Raw genomic sequence first — 21,165 nt, 5'->3', positions numbered from 1 at the left:
AATCCAACATTTTAAAGTTGTTACAAGAACAGGAGACGAAGGGAAGTCCTTGAATAGGGAAACCTGCTTTGATGACAACTAAGAGGGGATTTCCTCTCACTTTTTGCGGAGTCTCTGGGACATATAAATTAGGAGTTCTCCTGATGGGAGGACACACAAAAAAAAAACCTGTGGATGTTTGGCACACTAAACAAACAGGGGTAGGGTCATCACTAGCAGCTAGGAGCTATAGAGGCAGGGCCATCACTTCGAACTACAGAGGCAGGGCCATCGCGAGGAGCTACAGAAGCGGGGCCATCGCAAGGCGCTACAGAAGCGGGGCCATTGCGAGGAGCTACAGAAGCGGGGCCATCGCGAGGAGCTAAAGAAGCAGGACCATCGCGAGGAGGTAAAGAAGAAGGCCATCACTAGGAGCTGAGAGGTAAAAGAAGGGAAAGAGCACACAACCGCCCTAGTATGATACCGTTTATTAAAAGTTCAAATAAAACATAAATCATTCCAATCACATTTGGTAGAATAAATGTCAGCGTTTAGATAGTCTTGGCACTACTCTTGGATTGCCACTGTAAAATATGGGCACTGGATATATAGCGGGCAAGCTAGCTGTGAGATGGATGTCCCAGCTCCAATAGGACGCCGTCCATGGGCTGCAAAAGTGTTTCAGAGGCGTGGCCCCCTTTATTAAGTCACTAGGAGCTATAGAAGTATGGCCATCATTAGGAACTATAGAGGTAAGCCCATAACTAGGAGCTATAGATAGGGCCACCACTGAGAGCTATAGAGGTAAGGCTTTAACTACATTGTAGGAGCTATAGAGGCAGGGTTATGAATAGGAGCTATACCGGCAGCATAATGACTAGGAGCTATAGAGGCCGTGCCATGACTAGGAGCTATAGAGGCAGGGCCATCGCTAGGAGCTATAGAAGTATGGCCATCATTAAGAGCTATAGGAGGTAATCCTATTACTAGGAGCTCCTGAAGCATGGCCATAACTAGCAGCTATATCAGTAGGGCCATGACTCGGAGCTAAGGAGATAGGGCCATCATTAGGACTACAGAAATAGGGCAATTTCTAGGAACTATAACGATATGGTCATCACTAGGAGCTATAGAGATAGGGCCATCACTGAGAGCTTACAGAGGTAAGGCTATAACTATGTTGTAGGAGCTGTAGAAGTAAGACCATTACTAGGAGCTATAGAGGTAAGGCCATTACTAGGAGCTATAGAGGTAGGCCCATTACTAGGAGCTATAGAGGTAGGCCCATTACTAGGAGCTGTAGAAGTAAGACCATTACTAGGAGCTATAGAGGTAAGGCCATTACTAGGAGCTATAGAGGTAAGGCCATTACTAGGAGCTATAGAGGTAAGGCCATTACTAGGAGCTATAGAGGCAAGGCTATTACTAGGAGCTATAGAGGTAAGGCCATTACTAGGAGCTATAGAGGTAAGGCCATTACTAGGAGCTAAAGAGGCAAGGCCATTACTAGGAGCTAGAGGTAAAGCCATTAGTAGGAGCTATAGAGGCAAGGCCATTACTAGGAGCTATAGAGGTAAGGCCATTACTAGGAGCTATAGAGGTAAGGCCATTACTAGGAGCTATAGAGGCAAGGCCATTACTAGGAGCTATAGAGGTAAAGCCATTACTAGGAGCTATAGAGGTAAAGCCATTAGTAAGAGCTATAGAGGCAAGGCCATTACTAGGAGCTATAGAGGTAAGGCCATTACTAGGAGCTATAGAGGCAAGGCCATTACTAGGAGCTATAGAGGTAAAGCCATTAGTAGGAGCTATAGAGGCAAGGCCATTACTAGGAGCTATAGAGGTAAAGCCATTAGTAGGAGCGATAGAGGTAAAGCCATTAGTAGGAGCTATAGAGGTAAAGCCATTAGTAGGAGCTATAGAGGTAAGGCCATTAGTAGGAGCTATAGAGGTAAGGCCATTACTAGAAGCTATAGAGGTAAGGGCATCACTAGAAGCTATAGAGGTAAGGGTATTACTAGAAGTTTTAGAGGTGGGCTCTACTGCATGCATATGTGCTCACACACATTGTGCATGCATGGTCCACCATTTCCACAATCAGGAAGCCGAAGGTGTAACTGATGCTGGAGGGAGTGAATGTAGACAGCATGGGGCTGAATAAGGCCAGAGGAAATCAGCAGCAACAAGACGCACAAAAAGAATGAAGAAAAGTAAGAGCATTTTATGGAAAAAATGGCATTTGTAGTGGATACACAGTGCTTCCGCAAAACTAAATGTCGCCCAGTTATAGTTTAGGGAGGATTTGATTGGTTGTTATGGGGAATTGAGAACAGTTCTTCCTTCAGACACTTTCACACAAGAGACTCAGGACAAACATTAAAAGGAAAGAGAGCACTAGAGACCTTAGACAACTTTTTTATGTCATCAGACTGCATAATGTATGAAGAGATTAATGGCATTAGACATTTACACTTGCTAAAACCGCAGTTCTGTGCAATAAACAGGGAATAATAAATAAACCGGCGTCGTAAAGCAGCCTCCGCCTACGAGCGTAAATTCCCTGATATACAGTCCTAATAAAACACATATATTTGACTTTCACACACTGTCAGTCTGATAACTGCATCGCTCTGCTCATTTGCCTCTCTCCTTAAGATGAAATGAGACCATTTGCTGATACTTTCCTCTTATGTTCCCCATTAAACAAGCGACAGCGGGATACAGAGGTTCCACCATGACGGCTCTGATCATCCACCTAAGACCAGTGATGAATCGCATACTACGCCTTCCTAAATACAAACATTTCTCAGGCACTTGCTGATAACAGTTGCAGCATAAAAAGTTTCAAGATCAGCAAAGAGGACCGGATTTGTAGATTAAAGACTTGTCATCCAAGAATCTGGACATTCAGAGTTCTCCTTCCTGGGCAGGCCTGCCCACTTAGATAACCCAAATCACCAAGGCCTCATTCACATGTCCTAAATCGGCCATGGTGTGGTAAGTATACTCCAGATACCTGCGGCCAGGATACCAGGTGTTCCCATCAATGGCAGCCACTAAGCCCTTACAACTCACAAATGACAGGCTTAAAGCAGAATTCCGCCTATGGTTTGTATTGCATAGTTACATTGGTCCAGCTTGGACCAATGTGACTGTGTATATGCCATACCAGTGGAAAATCACTTAAGTATTCTCCTCTACTACACTGATTGCCACTGTCTTCTGGGTCCTGTGCCGAGCAGCTTCCCTGCTGCCTAGTCACCACGGGGGGTTGCCTGCTTGGCACAATTACCATTAACAGAACACCTTGCATTTTTCCCCAACAAACATGTTCTGTGATTGGATGAGGTGGACAGTGACATCATGCTCTCCTCCTAGTCCAGTCAAAAAAATGCAAGGTACTATGTTTATTGTGATTGTGCCGAGAAAGGAAGTCCATGTGCTCACTAAACAGCAAGGCAGTTGCTCGGCACGAAACCCAGAAGACAGCAAAGATGACTGTAGTAGCCGAGAGTACTACATTGGATTTCTATCTTCCACAGGGATCCCACAGTTATGGCATGCTGTATGTATACTTACATTGGTCCAAGCTGGTCCAGTGTAACTATGCAATAAATTCCACGCTGGAGATCAGCACTAAAGAAGCCGTGAGTGTCCACAGATGTAATCATGTTTATGCACATCCAACAGATACCTGTGGTTTGCCACAGATGTTCAGTCTTGAATGCAATCTGTCTGAGCCCAGGGTCGAACATCTGTCCTTTACTACAGGTAGTCATTGGATGTAGGGATACAGCCGCAGACAGCCCTGACTCCTTTCAGCCTTGATTTGAGTAGCTACTGCTGATCTGAACACCTGGGATCCTGTCCGCAGATTTCCGCAGTATACTAGCAGCACCATGGCCAAGTTAGGATGTTTGAATGAGAACTTAGCCAGGGAGTTGTATAAAGTATTTTCAAACAGGGTTCCTGGCAAAGGCAAGAGGTGAGTGGGTGCCTTAGCAACTGTTGCAACAAGAGGGAAAAAAAAACAATGGGAATCATATACAGTAAATGCAGCAAAACTAAAACTTATTGATCAAAAATAAAAAATGGTAACTCACATGTAATTATAAAATATGCTCCTGTCAAATAGATTGGAGCTGTCACCCATGTGATGGTGTGCCATGTAGCTGGAATCCAGTTAAAGATTCAGACACCTCTTCCAGCCCGGGTAGACTCAGAGCCTGATGAGCCGATCTGACAGCGTGGGAACAGTCCAGCATGACATCACATGCCAGGGGAGGGGCATCAATGGGGGATTGGTTACGCATTTCGAGGCAGCGCTCTTTCCCAAGCTTCAGCTCAGATGGAGAGTGGAACCGTAAGCCAAAGTATATGTCGCCAGCACACCAAGAATCTTTGAAAGTCCAAGCATTTATTTGGTGATCACATTACAGTGTAAAGTTCAATGTTTTGGGGCTGGGCAGGACCCCTTAATCAGGTAAGTGAGGAGCACATTATATTTCAGACACATCAGAAGGTATGTTTCAGTCCTTGCAGCACGTTTAAAAGAATGAAAAAAAACCTGGGAATGTGTTGTATTGTATTGAGATGTAATAAATATGTTTGTTTTTTTGTCTTGACATACACTTTTAGCCAATTTTCTAAAACAAAAATATCTGACAGTGCAGTTAGGCTACAGACTACATTTTTTGACTACTTAGTCAAGGATCTATGGTTGGACTACAGCCATCCCTCTGCTCTACCTTCCTATCAGCTAGCTTCCTGTGACTATGAAAGGCAGTAAAAGCCTAATTGGTTTACAATACTGCCCCTTCCTGCTGTGCAGGGAACTACAGGTGGATAATAATAACAACGCAGACCACAGTACTGTTGTACTGTTTACTATATATATTTAACATGGAAGGAAAAGCTACACAACTACATACCTGAGAATTGTTGCTTCCCCATTGCTTTAATACACCCCACAGACATTGTGTACTAAGTCACCTTCGAAATAGAAAAATAGAAAAGTGACGCCAGAAAAAGACCAAATGGTCCATAAAAGTATATATATATATATATATATATATATATATATATATATATATATATATATATATATATGTATATTTATTTATTTATTTATTTTTTGGGGGGTGGGGGGTTTGTTAACATTTTTGAGTGTAGATCTAGGTTTGTCCCAAGTATGTTTGAATCTACATCAACTATTTGCAGTAAAATAATACTTTTGAACTTCCCCCTTTTAGTTTGAACTCATGTCCCTATTTTCTTGGACTTAGCTTAGTCTTAGCTTAGAAAAATTCACATGACCACAAAGCTCCAGCTCTAGCCCCTTTCTCTGACATTGTTGCAGCTAGTGAACGTTCTACTGGCCAACAAAGCTCTGGAGCCATGGATGCCAGCAAGTAGCATCACTGCACTAGGGGATTCAACAGCATTGTCAGCCAGCAGCGGATCATAGACTCTCCAAAGCTTTATAGTAACCTGACGGCGGAGAAATGTATTCAGATGGCAATTTAGTAGAAATGTCTACAAGGAGTATCAAAGCAATGGGAAGTATCATTTAACAGGTATGATGCCTTTCCTTTCAATTTAATGTCTATCTTTCCGATCGCTAAGAAGATGGGCCTTAACGCCCACAAACTGCAGAAATGTGTGCATGGACGACCTGGGTTTCTGTGCTGAGAACGTGCACACAGCACAGTGACTGACCTTTCATAGTCAGCTCCTAGTTTCCACTAATGTTCAGGAGCTGGTGGTACTGGTTCATGATCATGTGACCACTGTGATGGCAATCAGAGTGATCATGAGAACCTGTTCCAAAGAACATGTCACCTGATCAGAAGGAAACACCATCAACTCGTTTGCCAAGACCTGTTGGGCCATTTCGAAACAGAGTGTGATCTTTGAGTGATCACGGGAGATGAATCTTGAGTGTTTGTGTATGATCCCAAGACGAAGAAACAAAGTTCAGAATGGCACACACCCACGTCACCTTGCCCCAAGAAAGCACGAATGAGCAAATAAAAAGGTCAAATCAATGGTCATTAATTTTTCTTATTCGCGTGAAATTGTCCGTAAGGAATTTGTACCTCCAAGATTTTACCTGGAAGTTCTTGGTCACTTGAGATGAAGAGTTTTTTGTGTGCGTTCTGAGACTGGCTCAGCTTGGAACTTTCATCATGATGACACGCCGAGTCACAGTGCTTTGACTTTCAGAGAGTTTGGGGCTGAAAAACACATCATGGTGATTCCTCATCCACCATACAGCCTAGACTTGGCTCCTTGCGACTTTTTCATATTCCCAAAAGTGGTTTTGGTAGTGTGGATAACGTCCATAGAGCTATTACACAGGCTTTGAACGCCATCACACTTGAAGACTTCCAGGGAAACTATGATGAATGGAAAACCCGCTGGGGGTGTTGTGTACACTCACATGGTACATACTTAGAAGGAGACAATGTTCAATTGTAAAATTTGTCAATATACACCTCATATATACAGTATCTCTCAGAAGTGAGTACACCCCTCACATTTTTGTAAATATTTTATTCTATCTTTTCATGTGACAACACTGAAGAAATGACACTTTGCTACAATGTGACGTAGTGAGTGTACAGCTTGTATAACTGTAAATTTGCTGTCCCCTCAAAATAACTCAACACACAGCCATTAATGTCTAAACCGCTGGCAACAAAAGTGAGTACACCCCTAAGTGACAATGTCCAAATTGGGCCCAATTAGCTGTTTTCCCTCCCCCGGTGTCATGTGACTCGTTAGTGTTACAAGGTCTTGGGTGTGAATGGGGAGAAGGTGTGTTAAATTTGGTGTTATCGCTCTCATACTGGTCACTGGAAGTTCAACATGGCACCTCATGGCAAAGAACTCTCTGAGGATCTGAAAAAAAGAATTGTTGCTCTACATAAACATGGCCTAGGCTATAAAAAAAATTGCCAGGACCCTGAAACTGAGCTGCAGAACGGTGGCCAAGACCATACAGCAGTTTAACGGGACAGGTTCTACTCAGAACAGGCCTCGCTATGGTTGGCCAAAGAGGTTGAGTGCACGTACTCAGCGTCATATCCAGAGGTTGTCTTTGGGAAATAGACATATGAGTGCTATTTGAATGGAATGGGCTGCCTAATGCAGTGGTCTCCAAAATGCAGCCGTCTCCAAAATGCAGCCCTTTGCTTGCCGCTATCCGGCCCTTGGGGTTACTATTCCTCCCGCTGATACCAACAAGGAGGCACCATTTTTTCCACTGGAACCAACTATGGGGCATTTTTCCTTCCACTGACACCAATGATGGGGCACAATTCCTCCCACTGATATAAACAATTATGTATTATTCCTCCAACTAATACCAAGGATGGGGCACTATTCCTTTCTCTGATACCATTGATGGGACATTGCTCCCACTGACACAAATGATGGGGCACTATTCCTCTCCCTGACACCAATGATGGGGCACTATTCCTCCCATTGACACCAATGATGGGGCACTATTCCCCCCACTGACACCAATGATGAGGAACCATTCCTCCCCGACACCAATCATGGAGCACTATTCCTCCCACTGACACCAATGATGGGGCACCATTCCTCCCACTAATACCAATGATGGGGCACTGTTCCTCCAACTAATACGAATGACTGGACACTATTCCTCCTTCCACTGACTACAAGCACTATGTCATTTTTTTTTACTCCTACTGACGCTGGGACATTTTCTACTCCCACTGATAACTTCGGCCCTCCTAAAGTCTGAAGGACAGTAAACTGGCTCTTTGTTTGGGAAGTTTGGAGACCCATGGCCTAATGCATAAAAATGCACAAAAAAAGCTGCATGTACATTAGTGTACTGCATGGGTAAGTGCATGGAAAAAGTGTGTTGGGGTGTTCACTGCACAGTATCAATGCGCAAAGAGAATGGAGCAAAAGGAGAGCACAGCAAAGGTATAAATGTGTATGGGGTGGATGTGGGGTTTCCTATCAAGAGAACCTGTCACCTTGACCTGAATAGGCATAATGACAGGTTCTCTTTAAACAAGCCCCATGTACAAAGAGGCTGCCTCTGCCTTTACAGAACAAAAGAAAAAGAGGACTGCAGTGGTGTTGCATTATGCTAGTTGATACATGATCTGGCGGTGCTAATAACTATGCACATCATTTCCCCACAATTTACAGGCTGATTCATGGCCACTGAGTAAGTCAGTGCATTATAAGAGGCAATTACCAGTTCTTCTCATACAACTCAATGGCAATTTCATTGCATTGCCGCAGCGATTAACTGGCATTAACCATTTCTCTGTAAAACCTCCAACAGGTACAGTTGTGACCAAAATTATTCAACCCCCAATGCTGTAAAGGGGTTTAGGGACTATAGTGTACATTTGGAATTGTATTCAGAATCAAATCCTACAAGGACGTTGTAACTACCCAAATGCAACTAAAATGACATCAATTGTTTATGTAATACAGTAGTAAATGGTTCTTATGTGGTTTCTTCATTGCCACAATTATTCAACCCCTTAAAGACTACCACTCTGAAGAACAGAGGTTCATACAGGTGCTTTCCATCAGGTATTGAAAACACCTGTGGATGTCACCGAGCAGCAATCAAGCATAATAAGCACCAATTAGGCAGCTTTAAAATGACTGTGATACTCAGCTCCTTCTAGACATTTACTGGTGTGGTTACAAACATGGTGAAGGCAAGAGAATGGTCCAGGAAGACAAGAGAAGAGGTGATTTCTCTTCACAGGAAGGGCAATGGCTATAAGAAGATTGCAAAGATGTTAAACATACCAAGAGACACCTTAGGAAGCATCATTCGCAAATTCAAGGCAAAGGGCACTGTTGAAACGCTACCTGGTCGTGGCAGAAAGAAGATGCTGACTTCGACTGCTGTGCGCTACCTGAAGCGTAGAGTGGAGAGAAGTCCCCGTGTGACTGCTGAGGAACTGAGAAAAGATTTGTCAGATGTGGGTACAGAAGTTTCAGCCCAGACAATAAGACGCACACTGCGTAATGAAGGCCTCCGTGCCAGAACTCCCAGGCGTACCCCCTTGCTGTCTCCAAAGAATAAGAAGAGTCGACTGCAGTATGCCAAAAGCCATGTGGACAAACCACAAAAGTTGTGGGATAGTGTTCTGTGGACTGATGAAACAAAATTAGAACTGTTTGGGCCCATGGATCAACGCTATGTTTGGAGGAGGAAGAACAAGGCCTATGATGAAAAGAACACCTTGCCTACTGTGAAGCATGGTGGAGGGTCAATCATGCTTTGGGGCTGTTTTGCTTCTGCAGGTACAGGGAAGCTTCAGCGTGTGCAAGGTACCATGAATTCTCTTCAGTACCAGGAGATATTGGATGGAAACGTGATGCAGTCCGTCACACACCTGAGGCTTGGGAGACGTTGGACCTTTCAACAGGACAATGATCCCAAGCATACCTCCAAGTCCACTAGAGCATGGTTGCAGAGGAAAGGCTGGAACATTTTGGAGTGGCCATCGCAGTCACCAGACTTAAATCCGATTGAGAACCTCTGGTGGGACTTAAAGAAAGCAGTTGCAGTGCGCAAGCCTAAGAATGTGACTGAACTGGAGGCCTTTGCCCATGAAGAATGGGCGAAGATACCCGTAGATCGCTGCAAGACACTTGTGTCAAGCTATGCTTCACGTTTAAAAGCTGTTATAACTGTAAAAGGATGCTGTACTAAGTACTAAGATTGAATGTCACTTGGGGGTTGAATAAAACTGATAATGCTGTGAGCACAGAAAAGACATTTGTGGTTATTTCATTATAACTGTTATGTTATATTTGTCTGACCTACAAGTGCCTCTTTAATGTAAATGTAAGCAAGATGACTGAATGATCAAAAGCAATGTCAAACTGGCCAAAACACTCAATTTCAGTGGGGGTTGAATAATTTTGGTCACAACTGTAAAAGATTGCCGAGGAGGGACAACAAATCCCAGCATGCGCTGTCATCCCCTGCCTAGCAAAGCTACCATCAATTTACAATCATTTCCAGACTCATGTTTCTGCTCAATGTCACGAAGTTTGATAACCTGTAATTGAAGGGGGTCTCCAGGCTGTACTTCTGCCATTGCAGCAAAGCCGGCCATACACTAGTAGAATTTTGTTTCAAATTTTTAGTTTTAAGAACGTTTGGTTGATTTTCTAATGTATAGTGGGGTCAAATGGATGTTCATTTTTAACTGTGGTAATGAGAAAATTCGATGGAGCAGGATGGAAAAATTTTCTTGAACGAACTAGTTGTTAAGGCTTAGTTCACACCTTCTGGGGCAACCAATCGCTGCTCCATTTCCATGCGTTGCGTGTAGGGCTGTCCATTCATTTCAATGAGCTGCTCTATCAGTGAGAAATGCAGAAAAGGAAACTCGAACACTTCCAAAAAACGCACTGCACTGTATTATTATACAGTATTTATAAAGCGCCAATGGTTCGCTCAGCGCTGTACATTACAAAGGGGGACAGAACATGTGACAGAACAATACCAATACGATGCAAAACATGAGGGAATCGAGGGCCCTGCTCTTTCGAGCTTACAATCTAGGAGGGAGGGGATAGAGGTACAGGAGGAGATAGTTGTGGGGGATGGAGTGGTAGGAAGAGTGGAGGAGGTCGGCAGGTTAGCAGGGGGTGGGGTAGGCTTCCCTGAAGAGATGGGTTTTCAGGGTGCGCCTAAAGGAGAGGAGAGTAGGTGATAATCTGATGGGTTGGGGCAGGGAGTTCCAGAGGATGGGTGACACCCTGGAGAAGTCCTGGAGGCGGGCATGGGAGGAGGAGACCAGGGAACTAGAGAGAAGGAGGTCTTGTGAGGAGCGGAGTGTGTGTGCTGGGCGGTACATGGATATTAGGTCAGTGATGTAGTACGGGGCAGTATGGTGGACAGCTTTGTATGTCAGTGTTAGGATTTTGAATTTGATCCGTTGCGCAATCGGAAGCCAGTGGAGGGATTGGCAGAGGGGGGTGGCGGAGATGGAGCGGTTGGAAAGGTGAATGAGTCTGGCAGCCGTATTCAGGATCGACTGAAGCGGGGATAGCCAGTGGCGAGGCAGGCTAGTGAGGAGGGAGTTGCAGTAATCGAGTCGTGATATGATGAGGGAGTGGATGAGCTGTTTAGTGGTTTCTGGGGTTAGGAACGTGCGTATTTTGGCGATGTTGCGGAGGTGGAGTCTGCACGAGTTTGTTAAACATTGGACTTGGGGCTGGAAGGATAGGTTGGAGTCCAGAATGACACCAAGTACTCTGGCCTGCGGGGCGGGTTTGATGGTGGCGTTGTTGGATGTGATGGAGAAGTCAATGGGGGGTGGTGTCCAGGCTGGGGGAAAGACAAGAAACTCGGTTTTGGAGAGGTTCAGTTTAAGGAAGTGGAGCGACATCCAGTCTGATATTTCGCTCAGTAGGTGTGTGATTCGGGCGGAGACCGAGGGGGTGAGGTGGGGGGTTGAGAGATAGATTTGTGTGTCGTCGGCATAGAGGTGGTAGTTGAAGCCGTGAGAGTGTATGAGTTGGCCAAGGGAGGAGGTGTAGATGGAGAAGAGAAGGGGCCCGAGGACAGAGCCTTGAGGGACGCCAACAGAGAGGGGGAGTGAGGGGGAGGTGGTAGCACTATAGGTAACGCTGAAAGAGCGTTGTGACAAGTAGGATGAGAGCCAGGAGAGAGCAGAATCTCTAAGGCTGAGGGAGTGTAGTTTTTTGAGGAGGAGGGGGTGGTCGACTGTGTCGAAGGCCGCAGAGAGGTCAAGGAGTAGGAGCACTGAATAGTGGCCATTAGCTTTAGCGGTTAGCAGGTCGTTGGAGTTTGAGTAAGGCAGTTTTGGTGGAGTGTAGAGGACGGAAGCCGGAATGTAGGGGATCGAGGACGTTGTTGTCGTTGAGGTGAGAGCTTAGGCGGGTGTAGACTAGGCGCTCGAGGAGTTTAGATGTAAATGGGAGCAGGGAGATGGGTCTGAGGTTGTTCGGGTCATTGGGGTCCAGGGAGGGCTTTTTAAGTATGGGGGTGATGTGTGCATGTTTCAGAGGGGAGGGGAAAGTGCCGGAGGAGAGGGAGAGATTAAAGATGTGGGTGAGGGAGTGTAGGATGGAGGGGGAGGGAGGTCGTAGGAGTTGTGAGGGGATAGGGTTGAGGGGGCAGGTGGTGAGGCGGGCATCAGAGAGGATCTTGGAGACTTCCTCGTTGGTAGTAAGGTCAAAGGTGCGGAGTGTTGGGGGGGCTTCAGTATGAGGAATGTAGGATGGGGTGGAAGTGGAGGTCAGAGCAGTGGTGGGGCCATGGGAGAGGGGTGATGAGGGGGTAGCTGAGTGAGGGGGAAGGGGGTTGGAGGGAGTTTGAGCAGCGACAAAGTCCCTGCGGGTTATGTCGAGGGAGAGGGGGGATGAGGGGGTAGCTGTGTGAGAGGGGACGGGTTGAGAGGGCGTGTGAGTTGCGGCGATGTCCTTGCGAATTGTGTCAATCTTGTTTTTGAAGTGATTGGCAATCTCAAGGGCAGTGAGTGAGGTGCTGGGTGGAGGTGGGGGTGGCGAGAGTTGAAGGTGGAGAAGAGTCGACGAGGATTGGAGGAGAGGGCCTTGATGAGGGTCAGGAAGTAGGCTTGTTTGGCTGTGTGGAGGGAGGAGGTGTAGGTGCGGAAGGCAGATTTGTAGCGGGTGAAGGCTTGTTGGGATTTGGTTTTGAGCCATAGTCGCTCCAGGGCACGACTGTGTCTTTTGAGGGTTTTGGTGTGATCAGTCTGCCAGGGCTGGAGCGGTCGGGGTCTGATGTTGCGTGTGGTTAAAGGCGCTAGTGAGTCAAGGGCTGTTGACAGCGCGTTGTTGTAGGCAGTCATAGCCAAGTCGGGGCAAGACAGGGGGAGGATGCTGTCGTGGAGTTGATCAGCTGCAGAGTGCAGGGGGGCAGGGTTAAGGTTGCGGAGGTCACGGCTGGTAGTAGTGTGGCATTTGGAGGGGTAGGCGATGGAGGACGAGGAGATAGAGAAGGTAATAAGGTTGTGGTCAGAGAGAGGGAAGGGGGTGTTAGTGAGGTTGTGGGGAGCGCAGCGGTTGGAGAAGACGAGATCGAGGATATTACCGTTGGAGTGGGTGGTGGATTGTATGCACTGTGCAAGTGCAAAGGAGGAGGTTAAGTGGAGGAGATGGGATGTGTCTGGGTTGTCGAGGTTGACAGGGATGTTGAAATCCCCAAGGATGATGGTGGGTAGCTCAGAGGAGAGGAAGAAGGGTAGCCAGAAGAAAAAGTCATCCAGGAAGCGGGATATGGATCCAGGAGGCCGGTATATCACAGCAATCTTCAGGGGGGTTGGGGAGAATAGTCGGACGCAGTGGGCCTCGAAGGAGGATAAGGATAGGGAGGGGGGGTTTGGGAGGACTCGGAAGGTGCTCTGCGGTGACAGGAGCAGAACAACCCCACCACCTTTACGACCGTTGGGCCTGGGTGAATGGGTCCAGGTCAGACCTCCGTAGGAGAGTGCAGCAGGGGAGGTAGAGTCAGTGGGCTGGATCCAGGTTTCTGTGATCGCCAGGAGGTTGAGGGAGCGGGAAACAAAGAGGTCGTGGATGGAGGTAAGCTTGTTGCACACCGATCGGGCGTTCAGGAGTGCACATGAAAACGGGGGGGAGTGTTAGGGAGCAGGGGGACAGATACTAAGTTACGGGGGTTGCGGCAGGACGTGGAGGCGGGAGGGTATTGTGCGGATGAGGGAGGTGGTGGAGGGCCAGGATTCGGGGAGATGTCCCCCGCGGTTAGGAGGAGAAGGGTGAGAAAGGTGGCATGGGAGCGGGATGTGCAGGAGCGCGAGAAACTACTAGTGGAGGTCAGTGGGAGAGTGGAGTAATAGGAGGTAGTGGGTGCCGTAGAGGGGCGAAGGAAGTAGTGAGGACACAATATACAAATGTTTGGGAGGAGCAGAGGGATATAGTGAATGGATTTTGGGAACGGAGGAGAGGAAAATGAGAAGGAGGAGTGGAAGAGGCATTTTGGGAAGGTGATGAGAGCAGTAGTAGGGAGATGATAGCAATGAGGGGGAGATGTACAAGTTTTGGGGTGGAGCAGAGGGGTAAAGAAATGAGATTTGGGAACAGAGGATAGTAATATGATAAGGAGAAGAGGGGGCGTATTATACAAAGGTGTATTGTATTGTGTTGCGGCACGATTTGGTTTGGCGCACATGAAAACACGCGTTTGCAGATATGTAGGGGTGTCATTACCAATTAATGGCGTGTGTCTGCCAAAGGGCAGTGTGCACCTCTGCACGTCAGGATAGCATGTGATTTTGTGCCCATTACTGACACAGATCTGAACCTAGCCTTAGGGCTCATTCACACAAGCAGCAGGGGGAGGACCAAGGAGGTGAACTGCAGCCCCCCCTCTTCCCAAACACTGACATGCGGCTACTCAGGGCTGTACACATGACACAGCTGCAATGCTGTGCTTCACAGACATGGCAAACAATAAACAGCATGTCGCATTCTGCAGGTGAATACGGCCCATGCAAGTCTATGGGGACACTCTACAGCCACATGCAGTGTACATGTTAGTGTGTCATTCACAGGGTTGAATCAGGCAGTAAGGAGTTAACATTATGCATCAATACCTGGAAAATGCCCTCTGAAAAGTGATCCAACATGGATTACACTTCAGAGGGCACTACAAGCCATAACAGTAAATGTGGTTTTTGTTTAAAATTCCATTTGTTCCAAAATCGAATGTTAATTGAGCAAAATTGTGAAGTACTTTCAAAAGGCATTCGTTGTACAGTACTGCGAATTTTTGTGTGAATGTTAGTTTAAAAATCTACTAGTGCATGACCAGCTTAATGTGATTTTAAAGGCTGAAGGTTGCATTCTCTGCATTAAGGGAAAAAACCTTCTGCATGCAGCTCCCCCCCACCCCACCCTAGCTCTCTCCCTCCTCTGGCTCAGAGACAGCAGTGGGAGCCATTGGCTTGCTATAAGTGGCTTGCTCTTGGGGCACTTGGCAAGGGCGAGTGTCTGCGATTGACCTGAGAAGAGGATTGGGTCTGTGCAAAACCACATACACCCAAATGATGGAAAACCTTTGTATAAGCTCCACCCCTTGTATCGTGCAAATAATGCCTAGCTAAAGTCAAAAAATGTATTGCACAAATATTGTACTATCCACCTCCATTTTTACTGTCCATTACCATTACCATTTTCCTGTAAGGTCTATACACACAATCAATGGTAATGCACAGCAATGCACCTTACATACCTTGCAGCAATGTGATACAATTCATTCTGAACGACATCCCAAAGCATCTTGCTGATGGATTAACAAGCCAAGGCTGAATCTAGCCCATCTGGTCTGGGGGTGCAGTAAAAAAGAGTCAGGGGGCACAAGTCAACACTGTGTGTGAGTTACTGACAGTCTGTCACACAGTGTCACAACCTGGGAAATACTAGTATGTATTAGGCTGTCATTAGATTAGCATGACTAAACAGAATGTGTGCACCCTTATATCAGGTCTCCTTATCAGAGTCCCCATCAGAATGCCCACTTACATCAGGGTCCATATCAGAGTGCCTCCTCACATCAAGGTACCCATCAGAGTACCTCTTTACATCAGGGTCCCGATCAGAGTGCTCTCTTACATCAGGTGTTACCATCAAAGTCCACCCTTACATCAGGATCCCCATCAGAGTACCCCCATACATCAGGGTCCCCATCAGAGTGCCCCCTTACATCAGGGTCCACATCAGAGTGCCCATTTACATCAGGGTCCACATTAGAGTGCCCCTTTACATCAGGGTCCACATTAGAGCGCCCCCTTACATCAGAGTGCCCCCTTACATCAGGGTCCACATCAGAGTGCCTCCTTTCATCAGGGTCCCGATCAAAGTGCTCCCTTACATCAGGTTTTACCATCAGAGCACGCCCTTACATCAGGGTCCCCATCAGAGTACCCCCTTACATCAGCATTCACATCAGATTGCCTCCTTTCATTAGGGTCCCGATCAGAGTACTCCCTTTCATCAGGTGTTACCATCAGAGCACACCCTTACATCAGGGTCCCCATCAGAGTACCCCCTTACATCAGGGTCTCCATCAGAGTATCCCCTTACATCAGGGTTCCCATCAGAGTCCCCCCCCCCCGTATATCAGGGTCCCCATCAGATTGCCTCCTTTCATCATGGTTCCGATCAGAGTGCTCCCTTACATCAGGTGTTACGGTCAGAGTCCCCTTTACATCAACTGTCCCCATCAAAATGTAACTTAAAACCAATGTCCCATCAGAGTGCCCCCTTGCAGCCATTGTCCCCATTAGAGTGCCCCCTTACATATTATCAGTTACACCATCAGAGTGCCCATTTACATCAGGTGTCCAAATCACAGTGATCCTTTACATGGATTTTCCCAAAGTGCCCCTTACATCAGATAAGTCCCATCACAGTGCCCACTTACATTAGGTAAGTCCCATCACAGTGCACCCTTACATGGATTGTCCCAATTAGAGTGCCCCTTACATCAGGTAAGTCCCATCACAGTGCCCCCTTACATCAGGTAAGTTCCATCACAGTGCCCCCTTACATGGATTGTCCCAATCAGAGTGCCCCTTACATTAACTGTCTGCATCAGCATGCTCCCTTACATCAATTTCCCCCATAAGTCTGGATCATGGGTGAATGGATGCACTCTCAGAGACCTGGGGGGGGGTCTCATCTAAAATCTGGGGGGACACAGCACACCCCAGCACCCCCCTAGATTCCGGCCCTGTAACAAGCCCTGTCATGTGCCTCCAGAAATAGTGTATGTGCAATTCAATTATTTTGAAAATAAATAAGACGGGGCAGTCTAATAGGCACTAGAGCTTGACCGCACTGTCCACTAGACTCTGTAAACCAACAGACCTGGTCAGACAAGCCCCTCCTCTTCCTCAGTACTGCAAATCTGTATAATAAGGGGTGTGGCCACTACTCAGCTATGGCAGCACAGAGCACTGGTGCCTGCAGGAGAAGCACAAGGTACTTGAAGGTAAATCCAACTATTAAACATACATGTACAGCCAAAAGTTATTTGTTTGGTTTTGGTGGTGTAGAGATGGTTATCATATTATTTTTTGCTGTCTGTATTCAAGTGGACAAATTTCCCTTTACTTCCTGTATGCCTCTATTTCTTGGTATACTGCATCTGACAGGTTGCTGAGGATGCCAAAAATCCTCCATCTAATATGTCACATTCCATAGTTGGCTTTGATCTTCTGGCTTAGATGCTGTGAATTTCACTGCTTTTACAGTGATGATAGCAGGTCACTCGCTCTTCAACTCCCCCATTCTGAAAATGTCCTGCATTCTTTTCTCTTACAGTGGTTCCAAAGACTTTTTTTTTCCTAAAATAATAAACACGTCGTACTTACCTGTTCTGTGCAGTGGTATAGCAAAGAGGGGCCCTAACCACCTTTTCTGGGGTCTCCTGCTGGCTTCTCAGAATGCCACAATAGCAAGCTGCTTAATATAGTGGCACTCACACAGGCTAACTCCCAAGTCAGGCTGTGTGCGTCCATTGACACACACAGCGCAGCTTATCCACTCCCCCTATTCCCTCCTCACTGATTTCAGAAGATAGTGACCTGACTGAGTAGGGAGTGCATGTTGGACCACTGCTTCCCCACAAAGAACAAGGATCCCACTCTGCAGCTGCTGGCAGGGGACAGGCCTTTCTACTCAGGCTGTGGCTGCTTTAGGAAGAAAATGAAAGGAAAATGGAAGCCTTTATATAGCAAAACATTAAAAGCCCAGTGTTTATTAAATGCCACAAAAAGAAAACTCTACCTGTCTCAAATAAATAGAACAAAGTTAATTTATATACAACGTTGCATGAGTAATTGTCAGTCAAACTAACACAGCACTGAAAAATAGCCCAGTCAGGAAGGGGTATCACAGACTGGTACTCAAGTGATCAATAAACAGTCAACTTCACAACTTCATGGCTTATGATTATGTCCTGCCACCCAAGCTTAAACCCATTGACATAGAATTCCCCCGTCCAGGGAGTGCTCATAGGCTCAGTTCACACTGCTGCGACATGAAAGTTTTGCGTCTTTGCATTGTGACTCACTTGAGACCTGATGTGACTTCAAGAGAAAAAAGCAAAACAAGCGCTCAGTCTGTAAGCATCCCAGAACCACAGTAACAGTCACTCGCTGAGGTGCAGCCCTCTAAAGATCGGGGAATCTTGATATTACTGGAAGAAAGCAAAATAAGGGGCGCACTCTCCTCGTGCATTACCGTGATAAAAAGGAATTTATTAAAAATGACAAAAGTATATATTCACACACCAAGAGTCATAAAACAAGCTGGGAACCAATGTGACAGTCCAAGCAGACGGTAGTCTGGTGACAGGGCATGCTAACGCGTTTCGGGAGACGTACTACCTTCTTCAGAGCTAAAACAACTATACATGATGCAAACCTATATAGAGGAGTAGGAATGAGAGGGCCTCTCATTTCATCCTACTTCTCTATGTAGGTTTGCATCATGTATAGTTGCTTTAGCTCTGAAGAAGGGAGTACGTCTCCCGAAACGTGTTAGCATGCCCTGTCACCAGACTACTGTTTGCTTGGACTGTCACATTGGTTCCTATATACTCCTATATAGAGGAGTAGGATCAGTAGGATGCTTCTCATTTCATCCTATTCCTCTATAGGTTTGCATCATGTATAGTTGTTTTAGCTCTGAAGAAGGGAGTACGTCTCCTGAAACGTGTTAGCATGCCCTGTCACCAGACTACCGTTTGCTTGGACTGTCACATTGGTTCCTATATACTCCTAAATAGAGGAGTAGGATCAGTAGGATGCCTCTCATTTCATCCTACTTCTCTATATAGGTTTGCATCATGTATAGTTGTTTTAGCTCTGAAGAAGCTAGGGCACGCTGGCACCTAGGGGCACCTGGGCACAGCACAGGCCAGCACTCTCAGTATGTGGGACGCCGCCACGTCATTTATGATCCTTCAGTTGAGGGGAGGGGTGGCAGAGGGGAGGAAGAAAGGACAGAGGAAGATTTCGGGTGTAGCAGCAGAGCTGCCGCTCCTTCAAGTGTTTCTCTCAGACTCGGTCCCTTACTGCAAGCCGGCTGGAGGCTGCTGATCACTCTGGAGTTTCAGCCCTTCTTTTCCCATTCGTCAGCAGAGGAGGAGCTGCACCTGCGGGGGAAGGTAATGTCTGACTCTGATGTCTCGTGTCTGTGTGAGTGTGACCCAGCTGGCTGTCCATCACATGTGAAATGTGTCAGTGAGTGATGACATCATCACAATCTCACAGCCTGCTCTTCTAGTGCCTGCTGATCTGTGCCAGTGTTGGTGGTGGTGTGTTGTGTTGGATCTGTCACTGTGTGGGATCGCTGTTCAGCTGCCTGCTGTCACAGCATTTTATCTCCCCCCATTACCTGGGAAATTGCACCCTGGGATCTGGGATCGAGTGTGGATCCATCATCCTCCACTGCCAGCAACAGATACAGTCTGTCCGTGACACTGATTTTGTCTTTAATATTGGTGCTGGTGGCATCATATGGCACTTATTTTGCAAATTAAAAGAAATGTAGAAGTTTTGTTGATTTAATATTTTCTACGGTTTTTATTTATTTTTTGGTGGGGGGGGGGTGCAAGTAGCTGGTCTTGCCTAGAGCGCAAAATAGTCTAACACCGGCCTTGACTTCAGCACACTCACTCCTTACAAAATGAAACCAGTATCAAAGGGGTGCACTAGAGAAGATCTTTTGGCCAAGAAAGGGGGCAGAAGGTACCTTGTGATACCTGATCTTGCCAGAATCCACCCCCCCCCCACCTGTTTTTGCTTCCCAAGCATTGAAATGGTTAATATGCGGCCAAGCAATCTTGGTGATGCATTATTAGTTGCACTAATAGACTTGTTCCATTAGTCAGACAAGACGAATACTTTCAGGTGCGGTATTGCATTTTGATGGCCTAAATAATTGTATTAGTAAAGGAAAACATTTGAAAAGAATGCAGATAAGATGAGAGCCGTGAAAACCAACATACATTATCACTAAACAGGACTGCTGGGACACCGCCATACTATGACCTGACAGTGGCACCTAGTGGCCAGTGGTGGAACCTCCCACAGAAAAACAGCTGCAAATTACAAGCAAGTTTTTTTGGGGCCATATTTTATTACAGCATAATAAATATTGTTTGTTTTGCCTTCAGCTGCCCATAATTCAAATGAAGCAATATGTATGCAAAAATGGAGCTCTAAAAGTGAAAATAAAATGTGTTTGGAAAAGAACATTCTGCTGGGTCTGTGTTTTTTCTAAGAGAAACATAAATCACTTCAAGTGGTCAGCTTATCAGTGATTCATGAGGTGCGAAGCGAAATCTCGCCATGTGTGCAATGCAGCGCAAAAGTCACTGGTCTCTGTTTAAAAAGGGACAACCAGTGAAAAAAACTTGAGCCTTTAATAAGGTGGCCACACATATCCATATGATCATTCGATCAATCATTGGATGCGACTAAGGTAATCAAATTAAATAAGAATTGTAAGCCACAGATTCAATCCTTTTAGAGAGCTTTTAAATGATTCTGGTGCTGACAGGTCGGTTGGCATAAGTGGAATTTTTTGATCATTTCTGAATAACTGAATGAAAGCCTTTAATAAGGTGGCCACACATATCGATATGATCATTCGATCAAACATTCGATGTAACTAAAGTAATCGAACTGAATAAGGATCGTAAGCCACAGATTCAATCCTTTTAGTGGCCTTTTGATTAATCCTGGTGCTGACAGGTCGATTGGCATGAGTGGAATTTTTTCGATCATTTCTGAATAACTGAATGGAAATCTGAATGCGTGCCAGACAGCCAATCAGAATACAGATCAAATAAATGAATGTTTTTTTTCTTCACATGCTAGTTCCGTATTTATAAACCACAGCTCTCAATCTGACATCTGTACACACACTGCCTGCGTTGGGGGACACGTACTCGTATCTGCATGGATGTCAAATTTGGAGTAGCGAATGAGTTGGTACAACCTCTGCGCCCAAATGGACATGACTGGGACTGCCTGCATGTTGATGCATTGAACACCTATGAAGGCCTGTGCAAGTAAACACGGCCCTCGCACTGGTCTTTGGTGTAGTACACTCATGTGAACAAGGCCTAAGTCTCATTCA

At 46.1% G+C, this 21,165-nt stretch overlaps 1 protein-coding gene across 1 annotated transcript in view; it reads right to left on the bottom strand.

The window, feature by feature from the left end:
- Nucleotides 1-21,165, bottom strand: part of LOC149470197 (uncharacterized) — a 693,606-nt gene that overhangs the window by 633,645 nt on the left and 38,796 nt on the right.

This window comes from Staurois parvus, unplaced genomic scaffold, assembly GCF_062004578.1.
Source record: "Staurois parvus isolate SC_StPar_1 unplaced genomic scaffold, SC_StPar_1.0 ptg000051l, whole genome shotgun sequence".
NCBI classification, from domain to species: Eukaryota; Metazoa; Chordata; class Amphibia; order Anura; family Ranidae; genus Staurois; species Staurois parvus.
The sequence above is the reverse complement of the archived record's forward strand: the minus strand, read 5'-3'. Positions and strand labels throughout refer to the sequence as shown.